General features: G+C 42.6%; 1 long non-coding RNA gene across 1 annotated transcript in view; it reads left to right on the top strand.

Annotated features, from left to right (window-relative positions):
• Window positions 1-18,083, top strand: part of LOC112130758 (uncharacterized) — a 54,592-nt gene that overhangs the window by 19,811 nt on the left and 16,698 nt on the right. The window lies entirely within an intron of this gene.

Consider the following 18,083-nt stretch of genomic DNA (forward strand, 5'->3'; position numbering starts at 1 on the left):
ACAATCATGGCTGAAGACAAATAAGGAGCAAAGTCACATCTTACATGGCAGCAGGCAAGAGGGCTTGGGTAAGGGAACTCCCCTTTATAAAACCATCAGATCTCGTGAGACCTAATCACTATCATGAGAACAGCAAGGGAAAGACCCACCTCCATGATTCACCAGGTCTCTCCTGCAAAAAGTAAAGTAGAGGTTCCTCTTCAAAGACTTTCCTCCCCGTCTAATTAGGAATAAATAGTAACTTCTCTTAGAAGCAAAATTTATTCAAAGACCTGTGCTAACATTCTTAAATATCTGCTAGCTGTAATAAAGACATCAATGTACTTTATGTTCTTAGCTCCCACAATTTAGCCTAAATATTTGCCCTGGCATGTTTATACTGGTCCAAGCAAAGCATTAGGCCATAGCCTGTTCCTCTTCCTTATTTGAAGGTGTTTTTACCTTTCTCAGCATTCCACAAGTTACTTCCTCCTTCCTTTGTTCTCTTCTGCCTTTGCTTCTTTTAGAAAGTTCTAAGTTGCTAGCCAGTCGGGACAAATACAGAATTTGAGGTCCCGTTCCACCCCATGGAAACTGGATACAGCAGAAGGGTGGACGTGTCAGGTTGTAAATGACCCTGTCTCTTGTTCAGTGTACTCTCGTGGCAAAACTGCTGGCAAGTGTACCCTTTCTGCAGAAAGTATAAAAATGGCCTTGTTGAGAAAATTAAATTTATGTTCAAGTGCTATTTCTTTATGGCACTGGGGAACAAGCATTTCAAACACTCCCATGACACATAGGAGTTATGGGAGCCACCATTCAAGATGAGATTTGGGTGGGGACACAGCCAAACCATATCAGTCTCTAGGGGCTCCAAGAAAGACACCCATCTCTATGTCCTGGAATGGTGTAGACTGTTTTATGTCTACACCATTACAGTGTAGCAAGACACCCATTTCTATGCCCTGGAATGGTGTAGACTGTTTTATATCTACACCGTTACAGTGTAGCAAAAGGCTAAGATTACAGTCTGGGCTTAGTTGCCTCCTCACCATCTCCCTCTCTTGGTGGACTTCACTCTTCCCTTTGTCCTACAAGGGTCTGGACAGTTCAATGCTCTGTGAAAGCTTTTGCTGGAGAGCAGAAAGGAACTTGAACAGTAGTCAAGTTAGAGTCATCTCTCTCCCTCATAGGAGACTCTTTCTTGACCTTGACATCCATTTTATCCCATTCCCCTTTTTCCCCAGGGGCCAGAAATGAGCCATCTTTGGGCAAGGAAGCCAGAGAAGTCTGCCTCCTGTCTCTTGACTGAGGGCCGCTTCTCCACACCTCTTTATCTCCTGACTCATCTTTGCATTTTTCTTTTGTTTTTGTTTTTTTGAGATGGAGTCTCACTCTGTTGCCTAGGCTGGAGTGCAGTGGCATGATCTCAGCTCACTACAACCTCCGCCTCCTGGGTTCAAGTGATTCTCCTGCCTCTGCCTCCCAAGTAGCTGGGATTACAGGAGCCCATCACCACGCCTGACTAATTTTTGTATTTTTAGTAGAGACGAGGTTTCAACATGTTGACCAGGCTGGTCTCAAACTCCTGACCTCAGGTGATCTGCTTGCCTCAGCCTCCCAAAGTGCCCACCTCATCTTTGGGAAGTTGGTAGAAAGGGGTAGGGGCAGAGCCTTTCCTTAGCATTGGGGGTTCCTTAATGGGAACCCAGGCCAAGAGGGATAATATGAGATTTCAGGGCAGGCTACTGACCCCAAGCCTCGGATAGTTTAGCAAAACCTAAATGAAGGGTGTAGTCAGCTTCACTACCTCAGCATTCCTGGGGCTGTCCAGCAGGGCTCTTCTGGAAAGCTGCAGCCAAACAGAGAGAGAGAAGAAAAAGGTCCATCACGGTGGCAGCCAGTCAGAGGTGACTTTGGAAGTGGAGCAAGAGATCCCAGAACATTTGAGAAAGTTCTTATAAACAGCTCCCAGATTGTGAAGGTAGTGGTTATGAGGAATGTTTGCTGGGATGCGGGTTTAGGGAGGCCGGGGTGATTCAGTTTCATCTCCTCTCTTTGATGGAACCATGGGATCTCAGCCAGACTCCCTTGCAAGCTAGTGGGGGCATTTTGTTTGTCCACCATTGAGTTGCTAGGGCAGCCTAATATTATGGAAAGAGCACTGAATTTGGAGCCACATAGTCTGAGCTCTAGCTCCAGCTCTGCCACTGAATTGCTGTGTGACTTGGGCAAATTTCTTCTTAGATCTCTGTAACATGAGACAGGGAGGGACTTCTTGGTCTCTGTGGGATCCATTCTGCTCTATCTTCCTGAGTCTCTGAGTCAGTGAAGGTGGTGTAGGGTAGGGGAATGGACCGGCTTCTTCCTTCCAGCTTCCACCTTCAGCCTTGCCTCTTGGGATTGGGGCCAGTAAGCCTGAGAGAAGTCATTCCTCCTTTTACCTCTGCCTCCTAAGGGATGGCTCACTGACCCTCATTTTCTCTAGACCTCAGCTACTTCTAGTTCTTTTAGTTGTGATGTTAGGTTGTTAATCTGAGATCTTTCTAACTGTTTGATGTGGGCATTTAGTGCTACAAATTTCCGTCTTAACTCTGCCGTAGCTGTGTTCCAGAGATTGTGGTATGTTGTATCTTTGTTCTCATTAGTTTTAAAGAACTTCCTGATTTCTGCCTGAATTTCATTATTGACCGAGAAACCATTTAGGAGCAGGTTATTCAATTTTCATGTAATTGTATGGTTTCGAGTGAATTTCTTAGTCTTGGTTTCTAATTTGATTGTGCTGTGGCCCAAGAGATTGTTATAATTTCAGTTCTCTTCCATCTGCTGAGGAGTGTTTTACTTCCTATTATGTGATGATTTTTTTTTTTTTTTTTTTTGAGATGGAGTTTCACTCTTGTTGCCCAGGCTGGAGTGCAATGGCACAATCTTGGCTCACTGCAACCTTCGCCTCCTGGGTTCAAGCGATTCTCCTGCCTTAGCCTCCCGAGGAGCCGAGACTACAGGCATGCACCACTATGTCTGGCTAATTTTTGTATTTTTAGTAGAGATGGGGTTTCATCATGTTGGACAGGCTGGTCTCGAACTCCTGACCTCAGGTAATTCGCCCGCCTCGGCCTCCCAAAGTGCTGGGATAACAGGTGTGAGCCACTGTGCCCAGCCTTATGCAATTGATTTTAAAGCATGTGCCATGTGGTGATGAGAAGAATGTATATTCTGTTGTTTTTGGGTGGAGAGTTCTGTAAATATGTAACAGATCCATTTGATCCAGTGCTGAGTTCAGATCCTGAATATCTTTGTTAATTTTCTGTCTTAATGATCTGTCTAATATTGTCAGTGGGATGTTTAAATCTCCCACTATTATTCTGTGGGGGTCTAAGTCTCTTTGAAGGTCTCTAAGAAATTGCTTTATGAATCAGGGTGCGCCTGTGTTGGGTGCATATTATATTTAGGATAGTTAAGTTTGTTGAATAGAACCCTTTACCATTATGTAATGCCATTCTTTGTCTTTTTAAAAATCTTTGTTGGTTTAAAGTCTGTTTTGTCAGAAACTAAGATTGCAACACCTGCTTTTTTTCTGTTTTCCATTTGCTTGGTACATTTTTCTCCATCTCTTTATTTTGAGCCTATGTTTGTCATTGCATGTGAGATGGGTCTCTTCAAAACAATGGTCTTGGTTCTTTATCCAGCTTGCCACTCTCTGTCTTTTAATTAGGTCATTTAGCCTGTTTCAATTTGAGGTTAGTATTGTTATGTGTGGATTTGATCCTGTCATCATTTTAGCTGGTTATTTTGTACACTTGTTTATGTGGTTGCTTTATAGTGTCACATCTTTGAGATGTTTGGGGGTCACCAATATCAGATATCCCCCTCAGAAACTTCCTCACTATGAAGGATGAATTCATGTAGAGCAAGGAGTCTAGCAGCACTCCTGTGCCTTTGTGCCTCCAAGGGTGAGGGTGCAGAGAAATAGGTCTTACTTGTCCTTGAAAATACATATTTTTTTCTTTTTTTCGGAGTCTCTCTCTGTCACCCAGGATGGAGTGCAATGGCATGATCTCGGCTCACTGCAACCTCCACCTCCCAGGTTCAAGCGATTCTTCTGCCTCCACCTCCCGAGTAGCTGGGATTACAGGCACATGCCACCACACCCGGCTAATTTTTGTATTTTTAATAGAAACGCGATTTCACCATATTGGCCAGGCTGGTCTCAAACTCCTGATCTCATGATCAGCCTGACTCGGCCTCCCAAAGTGCTGGGATTACAGGCCTGAGCCACCGTGCCCGGCCTGAGAATACATCTTTATAGAATACTCAGTATAGTGCTCTGCCTCCAAGCTCTGCTAAATTAAACTGGTTGTCACTGGGAAAAAAAATCTCCTGTTTGGGTTTTACCAAGGGACACACACACTTTGACTTTAGTCCTGTCCCCCTCCCACTGAAAGTGGCAAAAACAATAACTAAAGGATTTAGGCATTACTGTACTCTCTTTTCTTGGGCAGTAGGTAAAAGTTATTTTAAAATTAACTAGTTTTTTTTTAAATATTAAAAACAATACCCGCACATAGTAAAGCATTTAAACAGTACAAACAGCCAGATTACCAGGTTCATTCCACAAGGGTACCCAATGAAAACAGTCTCTTGTGTGTTCCTTTGAAAAAATGTTAATATTTCTACAGAACAACCTTTTTTTTTATTCACACAAATGGACTCAAACCAGTTACACTGTTCTCTGCCTTACTTTGTTCCCTTAACTATTTGGATGACTTTCCATATCAGTACAAACATATTCACCTCACTCTTTTTAATAGAGATATAGATGGAGGTAGAATTTATACTGTAGTTTAACTGATCAGTCCCTAAATGATGAATGTTTAGGGATTCCACCCCCTCCACCCAGTCTTTTGCTACTAGAAACAATGCTATAGTGACTATCCTTGTACACATGTCCATGCACAGGTATGATATATCTGCAGGCTAAATTCCTAGAAATATAACTGTTGGATCAAAGAGTATGCACACTTAACTTTTTTTTTTTTTTTTTTTTTGAGACAAGAGTCTCACTTTGTCACCTAGGCTGGAGTGCGGTGATGTGATCTCAGCTCACTGCAACCTCTGCATCCCGGGTTCAAGCGAATCTCGTCCCTCCACCTCCCGAGTAGCTGGGACCACAGACGTGCACCACCATGCCCGGCTAATTTTTTTGTATTTTTAGTAGAGACGGGGTTTCATCATGTTGGCCAGGCTGGTCTCATACTTCTGACCTTAAGTGATCTGCCCACCTTAGCCTCCCAAAGTGCTGGGATTACAGGCATGAGCTTCCACACCTGGCACACACTTAACATTTTTTGATTAATACTGACAAACTGCCCTCCAATGAGATTGCCCAATTTATACTCTTAATAGGCTGTGTAGAAGATGGACTGTTTTCCCACACTGTCACTCACACTAAGTATTAACAAACTTAATAATCTTATACGTGAAAAGTTGTATCTCACTTTAATTTTAATTTCTTTCATTATGAGCAATGATGAGCATCTTTATCAGTAATTCATCTCTCTTACTGTCTACTTACTGTGCATGCCCTTTCCCCATTTTGCATTGTTATTCATCTTAATCTTACTGATTTATATGATCTTTTTGTTATTGAGAAAAGTAGCCCCTCTCTTACTTGTTTTATGTATTATAAAATCTGATACCACTTTGTTGTTTGTGTTTTGACTTTGTCATATATATTTTTGTGATGCAAAAGTTTTAAATGTTATGTGAAATGCATCAATATTTTCTTGTATGGCTTTTGGATTTTGTATGACGTTTAGAGTTTCTTCACTTAAAGGTTATACAATCTTCTTCTTATGCATTCATTAGTCTCTTTCTTTCTTAGCATTTAAATCTTAGATCCATCTGGAATTTTCCCTACTTTATAGTTAACATTTCAAGCTTAGCACCCCTGAATCTGCTTATTTCCCTCAGACTAGTGCTTTTCAAATATTTCCACAAAAGGATATCTCAGAGGAGAGGAGTGTCCTTGAAACCCTGGGGATCTGGAGAGATTTGGTGCCAGCTACAGGATCAACATTTTTTTTTTTTTTTGAGATGGAGTCTTGCTCTGTTGCCCAGGCTGGAGTGCAGTGGTGTGATCTCAGCTCACTGAAACCTCTGCCTCCCTGGTTCGAGAGATTCCCCTGCCTCAGCCTCCTGAGCAGCTGGGATTACAGGCACCTGCCACCACACCCAGCTAATTTTTGTATTCTTAATAGAGAAGGAGTTTCACCATGTTGGCCAGGCTGGTCTCGAACTCCTGACCTCAAGTGTTCCACCTGCCTTGGCTTCCCAAAGTGCTGGGATTACAGGCTTGAGCCACCCCGACCAGCCAAGATAAGGATTATTAAAAAATATATATATAATATATATAATATATTATATATATATTATATAATATATTATATATATATTTGCTCTTGTTACACACTAAAGAATTCCTTAATATCATAAAAAATCAGTTTTTAAATTTCCCTGACATAAAACAATCTATGAAGACCGTTTAATAAATTGATGTTTTAGCCAGATGCAGTGGCTCATGCCTGTCATCCCAGCAACTTAGGAGGCTGAAGCAGGAGGTTTGCTTGAGCTCAGGAGTTCTAGACCAGCCCGGGCAACATATGGAAAACTTGTCTCTACAAAAAGAAAATAAAATAAAAAATAGCCAGGTGTGGTGGCGCACACCTGCAGTCCTAGCTATTCAGTAGGCTGAGGTGGGAGGACTGCTTAAGCCCAGAATTTTGAGGCTGCAGTGAACTATGATTGCTCCACTGCACTCCATTCAGCCTGAGCAATAGAGCAAGACCCTGTCTCAAAAAAAAAAAAAAAAAAAAGAAAGAAAGAAAAGAAAAGAAGTTGATGCTTTCATTAACATCAGTAATTTGTGGGGACTGCATGAGAAATTTTCATTGAACGTGCCAAGCCCCAGCAACTTCATTGCAAATCCTTACCTATCAGCCCCTAAGACTGAATTCTTTCAGCTTCTCTCTGAAACCTATCTTTGAGTCAGACTGCTGCCTTAATTAACTTTTTAACTTCCTTAGCTAGACCTTCTAGAAAATTAATTGTTCCTCCTTAATTCTCTTTAGAACTAGCTACTTTCAAAGAGTTGCTCCTGAAATATACAATACATTGTTGTTAACTATCAATTTTAAAAAGTTGCTTCTGACAATAATCATAGAATTCCATCAATCTCAGGATACACTAGAAGCTTTTCTAAAATAATTTATCACCAGCCACGGTGGCTCACGCCTCTAATCCCAGCACTTTGGGAGGCTGAGGTGGGTGGGTCACCTGATGTCAGGAGTTGGAGACCAGCCTGACCAACGTGGTGAAACCCCGTCTCTACTAAAAATATAAAATTAGCCAGGGGTGGTGGAGCATGCCTGTAATCCCAGCTACTCAGGAGGCTGAGGCAGGAATATTGCTTGAACCCAGGAGGGAGAGGTTGCAGTGAGCTGAAATCGTGCTATTGCACTCCAGCCTTCAGGCAACAAGAGTGAAACTTTGTCTCAAAAAAAAAAAAAAAATTTTAAGTCATTTTGTCTGAGTGCGGTGTCTCACACCTGTAATCCCAGCACTTTGGGAGGCCAAGGGGGGCCGGATCACTTGAGGTTAGGAGTTCAAGACCAGCCTGGCCAAGATGGCGAAACCCCGTCTCTACTAAAAACACAAAAATTAGCCAGGTGTGGTGATGGGCACCTGAAATCCCAGCTACTCGGGAGGCTGAGGCTGGAGAATCGCTTGAACCCAGGAGGCGGAGGTCGCAGTGAGCTTACATCACGCCACTGCACTCCAGCCTAGGCGACAAAAGCAAAACTCCATCTCAAAAAATAAAATAAAATAAAATAAAATAAAATAAAATAAAATAAAATAAAATAAAAAGAATTTCTTTTGTGGGAAACAAACAAACACTTAGCTTTTTTTTTTTTTTTTTTTAGAGTATTTAATCTTGTTCTTTTTTTTTGTTTGTTTTTTGTTTTTTTTTTTTTCTTTTATTATTATTATACTTTAGGTTTTATGGTACATGTGCGCAATGTGCAGGTAAGTTACATATGTATACATGTGCCATGCTGGTGCGCTGCACCCACCAACTCGTCATCTAGCATTAGGTATATCTCCCAATGCTATCCCTCCCACCTCCCCCCACCCCATAACAGTCCCCAGAGTGTGATGTTCCCCTTCCTGTGTCCATGTGTTCTCATTGTTCAATTCCCACCTATGAGTGAGAATATGCGGTGTTTGGTTTTTTGTTCTTGCGATAGTTTACTGAGAATGATGATTTCCAATTTCATCCATGTCCCTACAAAGGATGTGAACTCATCATTTTTTATGGCTGCATAGTATTCCATGGTGTATATGTGCCACATTTTCTTAATCCAGTCTATCATTGTTGGACATTTGGGTTGGTTCCAAGTCTTTGCTATTATGAATAATGCCGCAATAAACATACGTGTGCATGTGTCTTTATTGTAGATTTTCCTAATCTAAGCTGAGGTTCATGTCTCCTGGGGGAAAATTAAACAAAATGAGGAACAGAAGGCTGAGTGAAGGATCCTGGCAGAAGTGGTAGTGAAGCTGGCCTCTTTGGGATCCAACTTTAATCACCCAAAGAAAGGCTACATGGTTGATAGGGCACATCTATGTTCCATCTCCTTGGAACACAGATATTCAGGGGGCATGGACTGGGATTAATCACAATCTAATTCCAATTTCAACTAGGCATAGAGAAGAGTTTCTCTGGTAAATGTTTGAGAAAATAGAAATGGCACAGTGGCACATTCCTATAATCCCAGCACTTTGGACAAGGCAGAAGGATTGCTTGAGTTCAGGAATTTGAGATCAGCCTGCGCAACACAATTAGACCTTATCTCTATTTTTTAAAAGTAATATTAATATGCTGGGAATGGTGGCTCACGCCTGTAAACCCAGCACTTTGGGAGGCTGAGGCGGGCAGATCATCTGAGGTCAGGAGTTCGAGACCAGCCTGACCAACATGGAGAAACCTTGTCTCTACTAAAAATACAAAATTAGCCAGGCATGGTGGCGCATGCCTGTAATCCCAGCTACTTGGGAGGCTGAGGCAGGAGAATTGCTTGAATCCGGAAGGCGGAGGTTTCGGTGAGCTGAGATTGCACCATTGCACTCCAGCCTGGGCAACAAGAGTGAAAGTCCATCTCTAAATAAATAAATAAATAGAGAAAATAGTAAGATTCATGTCCATCTTCCTAGTCTTCAGGAGGACATTCCTCCCTTGCCTGTACACGCCTTTCCCTTACACATACACTCTGAGCTGAAGCATCTTATCCATCTGTCAGAGGCTGGTTCAAGTTGTAGGCTTGAAGGCTGGGATTTGAGTCTTGACCTAGGCAAAAACAAGGACCAGGGCCTGGCCAGGAAAGGATCAAGAGAATACAGTTCACAACAACCCTTCCTGTGAGTAGTGGGCATTTTATCCAACAAAACCTGTTCATGTTCACATTGGTTTTTTTTTTTTTTTTTGAGATGGAGTCTTTCTTTGTTGCCCAGGCTGGAGTGCAGTGGCGTGATCTCAATTCACTGCGACCTCCGCCTCCCAGCTTCGAGTGATTCTCCTGCCTCAGCCTCCCAGTAGCTAGGATTACAAGTGTGCACCATCATGTCTGGCTAATTTTTTTGTATTTTTGATAGAGACGGGGTTTCACCATGTTGGCCAGGCTGGTCTTGAACTCCTGACCTCAGGTGATCCACTCACCTTGGCCTCCCAAAGTGCTGGAATTACAGGCGTGAGTCACCATGCCTGGCCATGTTCATACTCTTTCTTCTTTTTCAATTTTCTTCTTCTTCTTCTACTTTAAGTTCTGGGGTATATGTGCAGAACATGCAGGTTTGTTACATAGGTATACATGTGCCATGGTGGTTTGCTGCACCCATCAACCTGTCATCTACATTAGGTATCTCTCCTAATGCTCTCCCTCCTCTAGCCCCCTACCCCCTGACAGGCCCCAGTGTGTGATGTTCCCCACCCTGTGTCCATGTGTTCTCATTGTTCAACTCCCACTTATGAGTGAGAACATGAGGTGTTTGGTTTTATGTTCTTGTGTTAGTTTGGTAAGAATGATGGTTTCCAGCTTCTTCCATGTCCCTGCAAAGGACGTGAACTCATCGTTTTTTATGGCTGCGTAGTATTCCATGGTGTATGTGTGCCACATTTTCTTTATCTAGTCTATCATTGATGGACACTTGGGTTGGTTCCAAGTCTTTGCTATTGTGAACAGTGCCACAATAAACATATGTGTGCATGTGTCTTTATAGTAGAATGATTCATAATCCTCTTGGTATATACTCAGTAATGGGATTGCTGGGTCAAATGGTATTTCTGTTTCTAGATCCTTGAGGAATCGCCACACTGTCTTCCACAATGTTTGAACTAACTTGCACTCCCACCAACAGTGTAAAAGCATTCCTATTTCTCCACATCCTCTCCAGCATCTGTTGTTTCCTGACATTTTAATGATCCCCTTTCTAACTGGCATGAGATGATATCTCATTGTGATTTTGATTTACATTTCTCTAATGACCAGTGATGATGACCTTTTTTTCATATGTTTGTTGGCTACATAAATGTCTTCTTTTGCTGGGTGCAGTGGCTCACGCCTGTAATCCCAGCACTTTGGGAGCCTGAGGTGGGTGGATCAAGAGGTCAGGAGTTCAAGACCAGCCTGGCCAAGATGCTGAAACTCTGTCTCTACTAAAAATACAAAAATTAGCCAGGAACGGTGGCAGGCACCTCTAATCCCCACTGCTTGGGAGGCTGAGGTAGGAGAATCACTTGAACCCTGGGTGGGTGGAGGTTGCAGTGAGCCGAGATCGCACCACTGCATTCCAGCCTGGGTGACAGAGTGAGACTCCATCTCAAAAAATAAATAAATAAAATAAAATAAAATAAAACAAAAATAAATGTCTTCTTTTGAGAAGTGTCTGTTCATATCCTTCGCCCACTTTTTGATGGGGTTGTTTGTTTTTTTCTTGTAAATTTGTTTAAGTTCTTTATAGATTCTGGATATTAGCCTTTGTCAGATGGATAGATTGTAAAAATTTTCTCCCATTCTGTAGGTTGCCTGTTCATTCTGATGATAGTTTCTTTTGCTGTGCAGAAGCTCTTTAGTTTAATTACATCCCATTTGTCAATTTTGGCTTTCGTTGCCATTGCTTTTGATGTTTTAGTCATGAAGTTTTTGTCCATGCCTGTGTCCTGAATGGTATTGCCTTGGATTTCTTCTAGGGTTTTTATGGTTTTAGGTCTTATGCTTAAGTCTTTAATCCATCTTGAGTTAATTTTTGTATAAGGTGTAAGGAAGGGGTCCAGTTTCATTTTTCCGTATATGGCTTACCAGTTTTCCCAACACCATTTATTAAATAGGGAATCCTTTTCCTATTGCTTGTTTTTGTCAGGTTTGCCAAAGGTCAGATGGTTGTAGATGTGTGGTGTTATTTCTGAGGCCTCTATTCTGTTCCATTGGTCTATATATCTGTTTTGGTACCAGTACCATGTGGTTTTGGTTACTGTAGACTCGTAGTATAGTTTGAAGTCAGGTAGTGTGATGCCTCCAGCTTTGTTCTTTTTGCTTAGGATTGTCTGCTATGCGGGCTCTTTTTTGGTTCCATATGAAATTTAAAGTAGTATTTTTCTAATTGTGTGAAGAAAGTCAATTGTAGCTTGATGCGGATGGCATTGAATCTATAAATTACTTTGGTCAGTATGGCCATTTTCACGATATTGATTCCTCCTATCCATGAACATAGAATGTTTTTCCATTTGTTTGTGTCCTTCTTTATTTTTTTGAGCAGTGGTTTGTAGTTCTCCTTGAAGAGGTCCTTCATATCCCTTGTAAGTTGTATTCCTAAGTATTTTATTCTCTTAGTAGCAATTGTGAATGGGAGTTCACTCATGATTTGGCTCTCTGTCTATTATTGGTGTATAGGAATGTTTGTGATTTTTGCACATTAATTTTGTATCCTGAGACTTTGCTGAATTTGCTTATCAGCTTAAAAATATTTTGGGCTGAGATGATGGGGTTTTCTAAATATACAATCATGTCATCTACAAACAGAGACAATTTGACTTCCTCTCTTCCTGTTTGAGTACCTTTATTTCTTTATCTTACCTGATTGCCCTGGCCAGAACTTCCAATACTAGGTTGAAGAGGAGTGGTGAGAGAGAGCATCCCTGTCTTGTGCCAGTTTTCAAAGGGAATGCTTCCAGTTTTTGCCCATTCAGTGTGGTATCAGCTGTGGGTTTGTCATAAATAGCTCTTATTATTTTGAGATACATTCCGTCAACACCTAGTTTATTGAGAGTTTGTAGCATGAAAAGGTGTTGAATTTTGCCAAAGGCCTTTACTGCATCTTTCGAGATAATCATGTGGTTTTTGTCATTGGTACTGTTTATGTGGTGGATTACAGTTATTGATTTGCGGATGTTGAACCAGCCTTCCATCCTAGGGATGAAGCCGACTTGGTCATGGTGGATAAGCTTTTTGATGTGCTGCTGGATTCGGTTTGCCAGTATTTTACTGAGGATTTTTGCGTTGATATTCATCAGGGATATTGGCCTGAAATTTTCTTTTTTTGTTGTGTCTCTGCCAGGTTTTGGTATAAGCATGATGCTGGCCTCATCAAATGAGTTAGGGAGGAGTCCCTCTTTTGCTATTGTTTGGAATCGTTTCAGAAGGAATGATACCAGCTCCTTCTCTCTCTTCTTCTTCATTATTCTGGCTATCAGTCTATCTATTTTGTTGATCTTTTCACAAAACCAGCTCCTGGATTCATTGATTTTTTTGAAGGGTTTTTTTTTGTGTATCTATATCCTTCAGTTCTGCTCTGATCTTAGTTATTTCTTGTCTTCTGCTAACTTTTGAATTTGTTTGCTCTTGATTCTCTAGTTCTTTTAATTGTGATGTTAGGGTGTCAATTTTAGATCTTTCCTGCTTTCTCTTGTGGGCATTTAGTGCTATAAATTTCCCTCTAAACACTACTTTAGCTGTGTTCCAGAGATTCTGGTACGTTGTATCTTTGGTCTCATTGGTTTCAAAGAATTTATTTATTTCTGCCTTAATTTCATTATTTACCCAGTAGTAATTCAGCAGCAGGTTGTTCAGTTTCCAGTAGTTGTGCGTTTTTGAGTTAGTTTCTTAATCCTGAGTCCTCATTTGATTGCACTGTAGTCTGAGAGACAGTTTATTATGATTTCTATTCTTTTGCATTTGCTGAGGAGTGTTTCACTTCCAATTATGTGGTGAATTTTAGAATAAGTGTGATGTGGTGCTGAGAAGAATGTATATTCTGTTGATTTGGAGTGGAGAGTTCTGTAGATGTCTATTAGGTCCACTTGGTCCAGAGTTTAGTTCAAGTCCTGAATATCCTTGTTAATTTTCTGTGTCATTGATCTGTCTAATATTGACAGTGAGGTGTTAAAGTCTCCCACTATTATTGTGTGGGAGTCTAAGTCTCCTTGTAGGTCTCTAAGAACTTGCTTTATGAATCTGGGTTCTCCTGTATTGGGTGCATATATATTTAGGATAATTAGCTCTTTTCATTGCATTGATCCCTTTACCATTATGTAATGCCCTTCATTGTCTCTTTTGATCTTTGTTGGTTTGAAGTCTGTTTTATCAGAGACTAGGATTGCAACCCTTGTTTTTTATTGTTGTTGTTGCTTTTTATTTTTTTGCTTGGTAAATATTCCTCCATCCTCTTATTTTGAGCCTATGTGTGTGTTTTCACATGAGATGGGTCTCCAGAATATAGCACACCGATGGGTCTTGACTCTTTATCCAATTTGCCAGTCTGTGTATTTTTACTGGGATATTTAGCCCATTTATATTTAAGGTTAATATTGTTATATGTGAGTTTGATCCTGGCATTATGATGCTAGCTGGTTATTTTCCTGTTAGTTGATGCAGTTTCTTCATAGTGTCGATGGTCTTTATAATTTGGTATGGTGGCTGGCACTGGTTGTTCATTTTCATGTTTAGTGCTTCCTTTAGTTACTCTTGTAAGGCAGGCCTATTGGTGACAAAATCTCTCAGCATTTGCTTGTCTGTAAAGGATTTTATTTCTTCTTTGCTTATGAATCTTAATTTGGCTGGATATGAAATTCTGGGTTGAAAATTATTTTCTTTAAGAATGTTGAATGTTGGCCCCCACTCTCTTCTGGCTTGTAGGGTTTCTGCAGAGAGATCTGCTGTTAGTATGATGTGCTTCTTTTTGTGAGCAACCTGACCTTTCTCTCTGGCTGTCCTTAACGTTTTTTTCCTTCATTTCAACCTTGGTGAATCTGATGATTATGTGTCTTGTGGTTGCTTTTCTCAAGGTATATCTTTCTGTTGTTCTCTGTATTTCCTGAATTTGAATGTTGACCTGTGCCGAGATCAACTCGGTCAGGGAGACCCTAACCCAGTGGCGCTAGAGGGATTAAAGACACACACACAGAAATATAGAGGTGTGAAGTGGGAAATCTGGGGTCTCACTGCCTTCAGAGCTGAGAGCCCCTAACAGAGATTTACCCACATATTTATTAACAGCAAGCCAGTCATTAGCATTGTTTCTATAGATATTAAATTAACTAAAAGTATCCCTTTTGGGAAATGAAGGGATGGGCCAAATCAAAGGAATAGGTTGGGCTAGTTAACTGCAGCAGGAACATGTCCTTAAGGCACAGGTCGCTCATGCTATTGTTTGTGGCTTAAGAATGCCTTTAAGCAGTTTTCCATCCTGAGTGGGCCAGGTGTTCCTTTCCCTCATTCCCATAAACCCACAATAACTAAAGGTGGGTGTTAGGGCCATTATGAACATATTACAGTGCTGCAGAGATTTTGTTTATGGCCAGTTTTGTGGCCAGTTTATGGCCAGATTTTGGGGGGCCTGCTCCCAACCGGCCTGTCTTGCTAGGTTGGGGAAGTTCTCCTGGATAATATCCTGAAGAGTGTTTTCCAGCTTGGTTCCATTCTCCTGGTCACTTTCAGGTACACCAATGAAATGTAGGTTTGGTCTTTTCACATAGTCCCATATTTCTTGGAGGCTTTGTTCGTGCCTTTTCATTCTTTTTTCTCTAATCTTGTCTTCACACTTTATTTCATTAAGTTGATCTTCAAACTCTGATATCCTTTCTTCTGCTTGATTGATTTGGCTATTGATACTTGTGTATGCTTCACGAAGTTCTTGTGCTGTGTTTTTCAGCTCCATCAGGCCATTTATGTTCTTCTCTAAACTAGTTATTCTAGGTAGCAATTCATCCAACCTTTTTTCAGGATCTTAGCTTCCTTGCATTGGGTTAGAACATGCTCCTTTAGCTCGGAGGAGTTTGTTATTATCCACCTTCTGAAGCCTACTTCTGTCAATCTGTCAAACTCATTCTTCATCCAGTTTTGTTCCTTTGCTGGCAAGGAGTTGTGATCCTTTAGACGTATTCTGGTGTTTTGAATTTTCAGCTTTTTGCAGTGGTTTCTCCCCATCTTCATGGATTTATCTACCTTTGGTCTTTGACGTTGGTGACCTTCAGATGAGGTTTCTGAGTGGACATCCTTTTTTGTTGATGTTGATGCTATTACTTTCTGTTTGTTAGTTTTCCTTCTAACAGCCAGGCCCTTCTGCTGCAGGTCTGCTGGAGTTTCCTGGAGGTCCACCCCAGACCTTATTTTCCTGGGTATCACCACCAGACTCTGTAGAACAGCAAAGATTGCTGCCTGTTCCTTCCTCTGGAAGCTTTGTCCCAGAGGGGCAACCACCAGATGCCAGCTGGAGCTCTCCTGTATGAGGTGCCTGTCTGCCCCTGCTTGGAGGTGTCTCCCAGTCAGGAGACACGGGCATCAGGGACCCACTTGAGAAGGCCGTCTGACCCTTAGCAGAGCTCCAGTGCTGTGCTGGGAGATCCCCTGCTCTCTTCAGAGCCAGCAGGCAGGGACATTCAAGTCAGCTGAAGCTGTGCCCACAGCAGCCCCTTCTCCCAGGTGCTCTGTCCCAGGGAGATGGGGGTTTTATCTATAAGCCCCTGACTGGGGCTGCTGCCTTTTTTTCACAGATGCCCTGCCCAGAGAGGAGGAATCTAGAGAGACAGTCTGACTACAGTGGCTTTGCTGAGCTATGGAGGGCTCTGCCCAGTTGGAACTTCCCAGGGGCTTTGTTTACACTGTGAGGGGAAAAACTCCTACTCAAGCCTCAGTAATGGCGGACGCCCCTCTCCTCATCAAAGCTCCAGTGTCCCAGGTTGACTTCAGACTGCTGTGCTGGCAGTGAGAATTTCAAGCCAGTGGATCTTAGCTTGCTGGGCTCCATGGGTGTGGGATCCACCGAGTTAGACCATTTGGCTCCCTGGCTTCAGCCCCCTTTCCAGAGGAGTGAACAGTTCTGTCTCACTGGGGTTCCAGGCACCACTGGCATATGAAAAAAAGACTCCCGCAGCTAGCTAAGTGTCTGCCCAAACGGCTGCCCAGGTTTGTGCTCAAAACCCAGGGCCCTGGTGGCATAGGCACTCGAGGGAATCTCCTGGTCTGTGGGTTGTGAAAACCATGGGAAAAGCATAGTGTTGGGGCCAGAGTGCACCATTCCTCATGGCAAAGTTGCTCACAGCTTCCCTTGGCTAGGGGAGAGAGTCCCCCAACTCCTTGCATTTCCCGGGTGAGATGATGCCTCACCCTGCTTTGGCCTGCCCTCCGTGGGCTGCACCCACTGTCTAACCAGTCCCAGTGAGACAAAACAGGTACCTCAGTTGGAAATGCAGAAATCTTCCGCCTTCTGCGTTGATCTCGCTGGGAGCTGCAGACTGGAGCTGTTCCTATTCGGCCATCTTGCCTGAGTCTAGCTATGTTCATATTCTTAATGCCCATCAGTGAAGTGGGTGCTTTCATCTCTACTTGTTAGATGAGGAAATTAAGTCTCAAGAAGGAAGAGGCCCTCCAAAGCCACAGTGAGTGAGTATCAAAACTGACTACAAATCAGCCCTTGTAAACTCAGGTCTCTGGCTTCCAAACTACTATGATTTTCCCCAAATTTGTCCTCTGACAGTTGCCCATGGCAGAACTGCTCTCAGAGATAATCCTCACTCACCTTATCTGAGCCCTGGAGATTTGGGGGAGAACGGGCATCACTAAAGGAGGGCGGGGCAGAAGGAGCACTTTGGCTGACACTACCCAGGTGAGGACGTGGCTGCAGCATTTCCATAGAAGTGGTACAGTCTCCTCTGCAAAATAGGCCTCTTGGAGGAATTCATTTTTCTGAAGCTCAAGAAGCCTGAACAAATCTTGCCAGCCCTATAACCTTCAGCCATGGCATTTATTTCATACATAACCTGGTACCAAGAGGGCCTGGGAATACCACCCCCTCCCCTGAGGAAGTAGATAGAGAGTAGCAGCTCGTTCAATAAACAGACACAGGGAGTCATTGAGCACTGTTCAATGGAGTGGAGAAAGAGAGGAGCAGAAAAAGAGAGGAAACCCTGACGGTCAGCCTCTGTATCCTGGCTGTAACCCCAGGATCCATGAGAAGGATTCAAGGGGGCTGGCTGAAGAGTCAGTTTTTTGTTATACTTCTCTATTCATTTCTCCTCTGGATCCTAAAGCCACCCCGACCCCTATTCATTGAACAAGAGACAACCTGGCTGTTTTCTCACTCCTCTTGGTGCCCATGGGCAAGATGGAGGTAGTATGAGAGCCCAATAATCCTGTATCTTAGATGTGAAAAAACGAAGGGATGTGATGTCCCCAGGGTCTACCCTAGGGAAACAAAAGCGTTAGACTTTTTACTCCTTGAAATTGCAAGACAGATCTAAACGCTGGGTCACAGGCAGGACCCTGGCCATTAGCAGCTACTCTTGGGCTCTGCTTGGCTCAGAGAGGGAGCCAGCAGGGGCCTCAGTCTAGGAGTTTGGGGTCAAATCTGAGAACCTTCAGCTTCTCTATAGAAAAAAAAAAAAAAAAAAAAAAACCAAGCTCCCAAGTCCCTCCCCAAAAGCTCCTGCAAGAATTCCTCAGGCTGCCACTGTCCCCAGGCCATATTCAGCTATGGAGACAGTATACCAGCCTTCT

This window comes from Pongo abelii, chromosome X (genome assembly GCF_028885655.2).
Source record: "Pongo abelii isolate AG06213 chromosome X, NHGRI_mPonAbe1-v2.0_pri, whole genome shotgun sequence".
In the NCBI taxonomy this organism is placed as follows: Eukaryota; Metazoa; Chordata; class Mammalia; order Primates; family Hominidae; genus Pongo; species Pongo abelii.